This window comes from Tupaia chinensis, unplaced genomic scaffold (assembly GCF_000334495.1).
Source record: "Tupaia chinensis unplaced genomic scaffold, TupChi_1.0 Scaffold146907_1, whole genome shotgun sequence".
In the NCBI taxonomy this organism is placed as follows: Eukaryota; Metazoa; Chordata; class Mammalia; order Scandentia; family Tupaiidae; genus Tupaia; species Tupaia belangeri.
The window spans coordinates 3356324-3367391 of record NW_006206760.1 but is presented as its reverse complement, the minus strand read 5'-3'; the positions used below and the strand labels follow the sequence as shown (position 1 = coordinate 3367391).

At 40.7% G+C, this 11068-nt stretch overlaps 1 protein-coding gene across 3 annotated transcripts in view; it reads right to left on the bottom strand.

Moving 5' to 3' along the window:
- The window catches only part of RELL1 (RELT like 1), a 63791-nt gene continuing 52723 nt past the window's right edge, over window positions 1–11068 (bottom strand). Inside the window, exon 7 of one of the 3 annotated variants that reach the window (XM_006169254.3) lies at window positions 1–707. The gene's annotated coding sequence lies outside the window, so the exon portion shown is untranslated. Of the gene's footprint in view, window positions 708–7500; window positions 7520–11068 lie in introns of those variants that run through there. The other 2 variants (XM_027768564.1, XM_027768566.1) reach the window with 2 other exon arrangements.

The window sequence follows — 11068 nt, the reverse complement described above, 5'->3', positions numbered from 1 at the left end:
TTTTTTTTTAGTGATTTAAACCATTTTTTCTCCTTAGTCAATTGGCTAAACAGGAATTGCTTAGTCCAGATTTAAAAACTATTTCAATATTTTCAAAGTGACCTAGGAATGGCATGGTGGTAACAGGAGTTCATGCTGAATCCTTGGTCTAGGAAGCCATAGTCTAGCATCTGGCCCCGTTTGACTCCATGATCTCTTCAGGGATCCATTTCTCGTGGCTTGTCTAGATTATTTCCAAGGACCTTCTGCCATTGAAGAGTCATCCTTTTTTCTGTGTAACAGTTAAACTCTGCATGATGAAGACCTTACAACCATCATCAAATGGGACGTAAAATGTGCAGGAACAGAAAGGCACGCACACACAGCCTAGGCTCAGCCTACACATGAAAGTTCCTCTATATATAATGATGATAATGGAAAACTGCAGTGTGCACAGCAAGCCAAGGATTGAGGGTCAGGAGGGGTGGTTGGGATAATAAAAGATTAGGAAGGCATTATCCTTCCTTCCTTGGAAATATCACAAATTTTTCGTCAGATTTTACATCAAAACTTGCTTCAAAGTAAACTGCGCAGCAATATTCCCTTTTAGGTTTCATCCACATGCCTGCTGACTCCATCGTAGAAACTGTATAAAATATAAGAAAATATCCCCTAGGCAACTTCATGTCTTGTAAGTTTTCAGTCTCTTACACTTCAAGTAAGCACTGCTGCAAGAGAAAACAAAAAAGGTGGAGCTTTAATAAAAGGTTAAAAAAAGGGTCATAACTCATACTGATCGGCCCGGATATTTAAAAACACTGAGGAATTGTTATCCATCTTCACCCGTCCCACCCCATCCAACCTCATTGCTTCCCTCATTATACATTCCTTCTAGAATTCAGTCTAAAGAAATGTAAAGACCACAATCCCAGTAGGGCCTAATTATTAAGATTTGACTAGCTAAAGACATAGTACAATTTGAGAACCAGGAGGCTGAGGGTGTCCATCTCTTTAATTCGTGCTTCTATGGTACTAGTGGAGACCCATCCTCCCTGGTTTTCATGTATTGCTTCTTTGGGAACCATTTTTTAACTCTTCCACCACATATCATCAAGTAATGAACAACAGAGAAAATGCCCTCAGTCATAAAGAACCTGTGAGCATTGAGTAAGGTGTCTTTCAGGTGCCACTCCAAAGGGAGCTAACTCTGGGTCTCCACTGAGTGCACAGCCAGCTCAGTGGTCATTTCTTGAGCAGGTCAGAACAAAGACTAAATACTCAGCCTCAGGACTACCTTGGACCTTGAGGGTTCTGTGTTGTATTAAGTCGTCTAACAACAGGCCCTGTCAATGCCTATACTGACATTACGAATAAATCCTCCCATTTGTAAAAATCATTTTCTGCTTTCCAACCATTCTTTTCCAAGTATTTCATCTAACTGACACTATCTCATCTAACTTCAGAACTTTCCTGTTCTGAAGATTGAGATAACTTAGAACAAGGCTGAGATTCCAGTGCTCCCTTTGTATGTGGAAACGCACACCATGTAGGCGAACTGACAACAAGGTTTTGGAACAACACATTCTCCTATCTACCAAATTGTGTTTGCCTATAAACGCCAAGCAAAACAGGAAGTGAAACCAGATCACAGAAAGATGGAAAACAAGTCAGCAGAGAGGTGTTAATTTAAGAACATACCTTATGGGACCAGTGAATGGTGTAATGGTTACATTGCTGACGTAGTTGACCACACTTCGAGCCCGATCAAGCAGGTTAAAACTCACACCGGGCACATGTGCATGCATGCCCAAAATCCCAAGAGGATAATGGAGGAGAAGGGATTGTGGCATGGCAATGCCCCCTGGCGGGTAATTTCCTCGCTTTCTATCTCTCTCTCTCTCTCTCTCTCTCTCTCTGTCTCTACAGTGAGCACACGCAACCTATAGCATAAATCACTCTTTTAAAAAGAAAAGAATACCCTAGGGAACCAGCAGTTAGCATAATGGCTATGTTGCTGGACTCCCACGTAGTCGACCGCGGTTCGTGTCCCGGACCTGGTGGCTTAAAACCCACGCCGGGTGCGTGTGCATGCGTGTCCAAGATCCTGACATGAGAATGGAGGAGAAGGGATTGCGGCGTGGCCATCCCCTCTGGGGGGTGATTTCTTGCTTTCTGTCTCTCTGTCTCTCTCTGTCTGGCGAGCGCACGCGCCCTATAGTGAAAAACCTCTCAAAAAAAAAAAAAAAAAGAACACCCTTTACATATTTTACAGCTCATCTTTCAAGATAAACACTCTAATATGATTACCCACATTCTCCTTTTCTGACACCCTGTCATTCATAACATTCATAGTGGATATGAGAGAGGAGAGACAGGGATAGAGATGAAGATGAACAAAGAGAGAGAAGTTTATTTCCCAAAAGTGATGAGTTGAGTAAATGATCCTGATCCCCTCAGCTAAAATTGAAGTAAGACACTGTCCCCTAATGCAGGATCAATCTATTATAGTTCTCAACTGTAATAAAATAAGCAATTTCCTGCACTGCATTGCCATCACTTAGCACAGTCAAACCACAGAATTGTACTGCAAGCTGAACAAGGTCAAGTCCGGGGCCACTTTCATGTAGGAATTGATTAATATGAAATATTCCAGCAGGAAAAAATGTAGAACAGCCAGAGGTGGAGAAATACGAGGGGATACCAAAAAGCTGATGAAAGGTGCCAGCAGGTTTCATACTGGTTACGGCTCTGAACTCCCAAAGGGCCGACCATGGTTCCAGTCCCAGACCTGGAAGCTTGAAGCTCATGGCAAGCACAAGTATATGCAGTCCCAAAATCTTAGGAGGAGAATGGAGGAAAAGGGATTGTGGCATGGCCATCTCCCCGGCCCTCTCACTGTCTCTCTCTCTAGTGAACACACATGCCCTATGGTAAAAAGTAAAAGTTCATGGGAAAAAAAAAAAAACAGACTTAAAATACGAGTTTATTTTGATGCAAAAAAAAAAGGAATCTATGCATCATTTTTTTTTCATAATATACACTTTGCATGAACTTTTTGAAGACTCCATACAAAAATAGTCCTGCAAGAAAAAAAAAAATTTTCCTAGCAAAACTTTAAACCAGGCCATTATCTAGAAAATAGATATTCTACTATGACTGTCTCCACTCTATAGGGTCCCTTAGACTCAGCCATTTTTACATCAAAGAAAATAACAAAGTCAAGGACGAGCAATGTCAGGCCTAGAAAGCAATGTTCTATGAGAGGAATAGTTTTCATCCCAGCCTAGGAGAGCTTGCTGTTAAATGTTTTGACCAACTTTAAGGAGTAGGTATGGAAGACTGGGCAGGGCTAAGAATGAGGGAGCTGGAGCCAGAGGCCTAGATTCAAATCCAGACCCCTGTTCCTTGGGCCTTCACTGTCTCTGAAGTGGACAGGGGTCTACCATGAGACAACATATATGTTGGGACCAGCAGATGGCATAATGGCTCCGTTGCTGGACTGCCATGTAGTAGATTTGGGTTCAAGTCCCAGACCTGGAGACATAAACTCACACCAAGCACAGGTGCGTGCGTGTTCAACACCCTGAGAGGAGAATGGAAGAGAAAGGATTGCAGCGTGGCCATCCCCCCTGTGGGGGTGGGGGGGCGATTTCTCGCTTTCTGTCTCTCTCTGTCTTTCTGGTGAGTGTACACGCCCTATAGCAAAAACCTCTCCAAAAAAGAAAGAAAGATGATATATATGCACAGTACTTAATATGGCACCAAGCGGTCAGTGTATTCCCAAAGGTTCTCTAGGATGATCACGCCACCCACCAGGTCTCTGCTCTAGACAGTAACATTAGCTTTCTTCAACAGCTGCCTCCTGCCGCTGATCAAAACTGCGCTGTCCACAGTTTGGGAGAACATGAGAGAAATGCAAATGCTGTTTAACTTCCTCGTCACTAAAATCAGGAACTAAGCAGAAAATGGAAAGTTAATGGTTTTGAAATTCTTGCAGTTCTGGTCTCTCTTGACACACACGTACTTCTTGGCCTAAGAGCTATCAAATTCCAAGTAAATACCTTACCTGTCTTATCAGAATGGCAATCTAGTGAGAAAGAAGACACCACATACTCTATGGCTTACAACTTTCTAACTGTGGCCTTATTTCCAGTGGTGAAATGAGGTACCTAAAAATACAGGTTGTATGATGCATTTTCACACTTAAATTTCTCCTCCTTTCATTCTACAGTTGTGAACAGATCCACACTGATAAACAAATACACAGTGTGAAATAGTATTTCTTTACCATGGTGCTCCAATGAAAATGTAAAAAGGGGGCCAGCCCTGTAGCCTGGTATTTAAGGAAGCTGGATCCCACAGGGCCAACCCTGGTTCAAGTCTTGGCCTGGCAGCTTTAAAAACACACGGGTACATGTATGCAAATGCCCAGATCCTAACAGGATGAAGAAATGGAGAAGAAATTGCAGTGTGACTACATCCCCTTAAGGAGTGTTTTCTCCTTCTCTCTCTCTCTCTCTGTGTCTGTGATGGGCACACACACCTTCCGGCAACTCAAAAAAATGTTAAAAGGTACCTTCCATGTTGTTCTACAGCAATCAGACCCCACATGTGAGCTGGCATAAATGCCAGAAGTCAACAACCTGACTTAGCAGACAGGTTATGCTATAGGGCGCGTGCGCTCGCCAGACAGACGGAGAGAGACATTAGAGACAGAAAGCGAGAGATCATCCCCCAGGGGGGATGGTCACGCCGCAATCCCTTCTCCTCCATTCTCCTCTCAGGATCTTGGGCGGGCACGCACGCACGCACCCGAGCCCAGCGTGAGTTTTTTTTTTTTTTTTTTTTTTTGGTGGGGGGTTTTTTGCTTTAGGGGTGGGGGGCTGCCCAGAAGGGCGCGTGCGCTCGCCAGACAGACAGAGAGAGACAGAGAGACAGAAAGCAGGAAATCACCCCCCAGGGGGGATGGCCACGCCGCAATCCCTTCTCCTCCATTCTCCTCTCGGGATCTTGGGCACGTACGCACACGCGCCCGGTGCCAGCGTGAGTTTTAAGCCACCGGGTCCGAGACGTGAACCACGGTCAACTACGTGGGAGTCCAGCGACATAGCCATTACGCTAACTGCTGGTTCCCAGCAGACAGGTTATGGAGAGGGAGGAAACGTCTACTTGTTCTCAGCTCCCACCATCATGGGACTGCACCCCAGTGAACAAGCCTGACCCTTTTCTCTTCTAGAGAATCTGTTAACTGCAGTTTTAGACAAGTGAGTGCTCAAGCTGAGGAAATTAAGCAAAACTGCCTCCTACTGAAAACACAGCTCAGAAAATCCAAGTGCACATAACTCTTTCTCTCATAAAAGGAGATTGGCAGTCAGAAAATAAGAACTTCACAAAAGATTTATCTGGATAAAGAAAAAAGTTGTCTGCTTCTTATGATGTATGGCTTACTACAGAATCTTAAAGATAAAGCTATAATTCTTCATTATGGTTCCACAGAAGCCATATCGTGTCTCTGATTAGGATATATATCTATCTTCTGATGGAAAGGGTCCTAAAGGTAACTAGAAACTAGTTTAATAACTAGAAACATGGAGGCCTGACAGTAGCACAAGAGTAAAACAGGATGCTCTGCAAGGCTGACCCATGAGGATCAGGGGACCTATTTGTTGAATTTTATAAATTACCATCCATATCTCTGTATTTTAATAAAGACCTTGTATGATAGTCATTTGATCAAAGAGTACTTATGTATTTATTTACTATTAATTCATGATAGAGTGTGTGCACATGAGAGAGAGAGAGAGGTATTCGCCAAAAGGCTCACCCATACCATAATCCCCTTCCTGCAGTCCTGAAGACTACCAGGACCCTGGGCACACACTGGTCTGATGTGTTTTCAGGTTGACCGGGCTGGGGACTTGAACCATGGCTAGCATGTGGCTTCCAACTCTACAGGCCAGTATGTTCCTAGCTATGCCAGAGGCCAGACATTTTTAACATTTCCAGATTGCCACAAAGGTCTATAGCAATGTAGCCTCTCTGCTTTGGTGTGATCACGTCCACCTCCTTCACTCTCTTAACCAGCGAAACCATGTGAACCAGCGTGCCTGGGAGGTCTCGCTCACCTAGAACCCTTATTCACAGAGTTCTCTCTCCCCTCAGAAGAGTCTCATCTTGGATGCAAGATATATGTGACTGTGTTAGTGTTCACATTCACCTTTGCCAACCAAAAAAGCAAAAGGAATCTGTTTCAGTTTGCATTAACTTTTTTTTTTTTAATTTCTACTGAAAACACAGCTCAGAAAATCCAAGTGCACATAACTCTTTCTCTCATAAAAGGAGATTGGCAGTCAGAAAATAAGAACTTCACAAAAGATTTATCTGGATAAAGAAAAAAGTTGTCTGCTTCTTATGATGTATGGCTTACTACAGAATCTTAAAGATAAAGCTATAATTCTTCATTATGGTTCCACAGAAGCCATATCGTGTCTCTGATTAGGATATATATCTATCTTCTGATGGAAAGGGTCCTAAAGGTAACTAGAAACTAGTTTAATAACTAGAAACATGGAGGCCTGACAGTAGCACAAGAGTAAAACAGGATGCTCTGCAAGGCTGACCCATGAGGATCAGGGGACCTATTTGTTGAATTTTATAAATTACCATCCATATCTCTGTATTTTAATAAAGACCTTGTATGATAGTCATTTGATCAAAGAGTACTTATGTATTTATTTACTATTAATTCATGATAGAGTGTGTGCACATGAGAGAGAGAGAGAGGTATTCGCCAAAAGGCTCACCCATACCATAATCCCCTTCCTGCAGTCCTGAAGACTACCAGGACCCTGGGCACACACTGGTCTGATGTGTTTTCAGGTTGACCGGGCTGGGGACTTGAACCATGGCTAGCATGTGGCTTCCAACTCTACAGGCCAGTATGTTCCTAGCTATGCCAGAGGCCAGACATTTTTAACATTTCCAGATTGCCACAAAGGTCTATAGCAATGTAGCCTCTCTGCTTTGGTGTGATCACGTCCACCTCCTTCACTCTCTTAACCAGCGAAACCATGTGAACCAGCGTGCCTGGGAGGTCTCGCTCACCTAGAACCCTTATTCACAGAGTTCTCTCTCCCCTCAGAAGAGTCTCATCTTGGATGCAAGATATATGTGACTGTGTTAGTGTTCACATTCACCTTTGCCAACCAAAAAAGCAAAAGGAATCTGTTTCAGTTTGCATTAACTTTTTTTTTTTTAATTTTAAGTTTATTTATTTCTTCCAGGAGAGAGAATGACAGAGATAAGCTCCCCATCAGGGTCCCCACACTGCAGGTCCACTCCCAGTCCCAGCCACACACAACCATGAGCACATATGGGAGGTCCCAGGCTGCAAACCTAAGACTTCTCCCTTGTGGGTCCGGCTGTACCAAGTGCTTGGCACATAGCAGGAGCCCAACAAGTACATTTTAAAGATCCAACTGTACCTGAGCTGGCAATCACGGCTGCTTTGAGATCTAAACGTCTTAGGATTTTAATCTACCTGGAAGAAAATGGAATGGCTCACAAATGTGAACCTGACCTAGGCAGAACATTACAAACCAAATGATGTCAGGTGACCCATACGAGACCAAAGAAGGGCATCTGAGAGTGAAGGTCAATAAGGTTGCTATACCACTGTGATTAGCCAACACCCCACTTTAGAGATGAAGAAACTAAAGCCTGGAAGGATTAAGTAATTTTTCCCAAAGCATTAGTACACAGTTAAAACTAAACCTAAGCAGTTTGAATCCCAGCTTTTAATCACCAAAAATTGCTAAAATAAAAATTAATATGTTTCAATAATAAAGCAATTTAAAGTAAAAAGAAATGTCTAATATTATTACTTTTTGTTTTGATAAAAATATTACTTTTTGTTTTGATAAAAAAGAAAACTAGCATTTTAATGAATACATCATTTTTTTAATGTCAATAAAAATACTTAACTGTAAAACTAGTTAAATAAAACATATAGAAGAAGTTTTATAACATTCATCTGGGCAATAATTTTTATATATGACCCCAAAAGCATAGACAAAAAAAATGTACAAATGGATTACATCAAACTAAAAAGTTTCTGCATACCATATAAACAACCAACAGAATGAACAGACAACCTACAGAATATAAAAAATTATTTACAAACTCTAATATCCAAAATATTGGGGACCAGCAGATGGCGCAATGGTTACGTCGTTGGACTCTCATGTAGTCAACTATGGTTCAAGTCATACCTGCTGGCTTAAAACTCTTACAGAGCACATGTGCATTCATGCCCAAAATCCCAAGAGTAGAATGAATGGAAGAGAAGGGATTGCAGCGCGGTCATCCCCCCGTGGGGGGTGATTTCTCGCTTTCTGTCTCTCTGTCTCTTTCTGTCTTTCTGGCAAGTGCACATGTCCTATAGCAAAAACCTCTCAATAATAATAATTATGATAATGTATTCTCAAAAAATGCTGAGAGTGGATTTTTTTAATCTCACCACAAAAGCAATAAATATGTGAGGTAATACCTATGCTAATTAAATTGATCTAGCCATTCTACAATGCATGCATATTTAAAAACATCATGATATACATGATAAATATATACAAGTTTTGTCAATTAATTAAAAATAGAAATGCTTTACAATATTGCTATGGAAATTTGCCAAATCAATGTTTTCAGTAAGATACCTTTATAAAATGGAAAAGGGAGTACAGACTTCAGAAACACATAATATGGAATGCTTACGACAGGATAATTTTTAAAAAGAGAAAAGCCAGTAACAATGAAGACAAGGCAGTGGCATTTGGAGGCTGAAAGCAATTCGATTTATTTAACTTCAAAGAACAAAAGCTTATTCTTCTAAGAAGAAATCAAAACACATTTTCTGTAGAAAAAAGAAACCATTTTAACTGCATTGCCAAAATAAATCAGGCAGAGGGCAAGTAAGATCTAGCTACAAAAAAAGAACTCAAGCCAAAAAACATGGTAAGAAGAATGAGAGGGGTGGGGTTAGATACCAAAAAAGATGGATTTTGCTTTTTAAAGAGAGAAGCAAAGAGAGGGAGAGAGAAATTCTGCCCCAAACTTGATAACATTCTGTTTAGAATACTAAGTCGACTTTCTGGTAACAACTGCCTTAACAAAAAAAAAAATACCAACCAACTAATGGATATTCATTTGCATTTGAACATTTGAATCTGTTCTACAGTTAAACAAAGCATTCCTATAAAATACTTTGGCTAAAAAAAGTTCACACACACACACACACACGCCAAAAAAAAAAAAAAACCTCTAAAAATTGTATTATACTGTATAAGAGACACAGAACACACCTTGCCTACTTTGTTAACTACATTCTAGGGTAAACCTGATTCAGTCCAGGACTAAAGATTTGGACCCAGCAGGAAACTTCAGGATTTCTCTAGTTGGAAAATAAAATCTTATTAAACACTCCCAAAACACTGTTTTCTGGAAAAAAAGGAAAAAAAAAGAAGAAGAAGAAAGCTAGAAAGAAAAATTTTAATGAATATATCATTTTTTTTTAAATGTCGGTGAATTCTACCCTCCTTTTTCAGACACCATACTCTGTTAAAGTAATCAGATGTGATCAGCTGGCAAGTCTCAACCGGAGCAGGCTCTAACTGGGACCTGCTTTTCCTGGACCCAGGTAAATGAGATCTGTGACCTCTGAAGCCAGGCTGCTTGGGTTTAACTCTAAACTCTAAAGAGAAAAACAAACGAATAGCAAAGTCTTAATGGAAGCCCTAGAGACTCCACATACTACAGCACCATCAATAATATTCTCAGGAACATTATTTGTGTATTAAGATTATAATTAAGCAAATTAGGGAAGGAACAAATATAATGATGAATGGAAATAATTATTATCTAAGGTGAAAAATAAGAATAGATTGTAATTAAAATTCCAGCTGGTTCAATATTTTTTTTAAAAAAAAAACAAGCCTGTATATTCCATGACATTCTTGCCAAGAATTCTAAACAAGCTGCTTAAACTCCCTAAGCTTAAGACCTTCATCTGTAAAATTAGGTACTATCTAGCACCTATTACATTTATAAAGATTAAATAAATTAACATGCCTTCCGAAGCATGCCAGGTAGAGAGTATTCCAAAAGCTATAGGTATTACAATTAGTCTACTACATGGAACATGGGCACCTATGATATTATTCTTTCTACTTTTAAGTGTGTTTGAGAATTTCCATAACAATATTTCTTTTTAATTTCAAACTTAATTACAGCAAATTGGAGACTCAGAAAATTCACTCCCTTTCGAAGGCCGCTTTTGTGCCTGCTGCTAATTTTAACAGCCCAGCAAAATATGAGCGTCTCTACGGAGAGCCAACCATAGCCCATTCTCCTACCACTTGCCTTAAATCAATGAATGTAGGGCCAGCAGGTGGTTTAGTAGTTAAGGCACTAAATTCTCACATGGCCAAACTGCGGTTTGAGTCCCAGACCTCCTGGTAGCTTGCCTTCTCACTTTTCCACTCTTTCTCTGGTGAAAGTGCATACCCTATAGCAAATTAAAAAAAAAAAAAGACACACAGAAGAATAAAAAAAATTTAATTTAAAAAAAATCAACTAATTTAATACCCTTATTTCAAGTACAAGGAAACAAGAAGTCAGGACAGTTAAATACAATTTCCAAATAGTGAGGCTCATATTTGAACTCATCTTCTGATTAAAACCAATCCTTGGGCCCGCCAGAGGCAGGGTGGTGAAGATGGCTGGCTCTCACATGGCTGCCTGCATGGTTTAAGTCCCAGAAATAAAAATAAAGATACCATCATCATTGATGTGATCCTGCAAGATGACAGTGTGCTGTGCAGAGAGCATCGCAGTTAAATAAGGTCAAGGTTTCAGATAATGGTATCGAATTCCTATAGTCAGATACAGGTAGGCTTTGAGACAAGGAAACAGCAGAGCAATCCTAGCTCTTCTGACCTTTGCAATCCAAACTGCCGGCCTTCGGGCACTAGGAGCCAAAATCAGCCATGGCACATTAGCAAGGAGTGTGGGAGAGAAGGAGTCTGACAAGAGGATC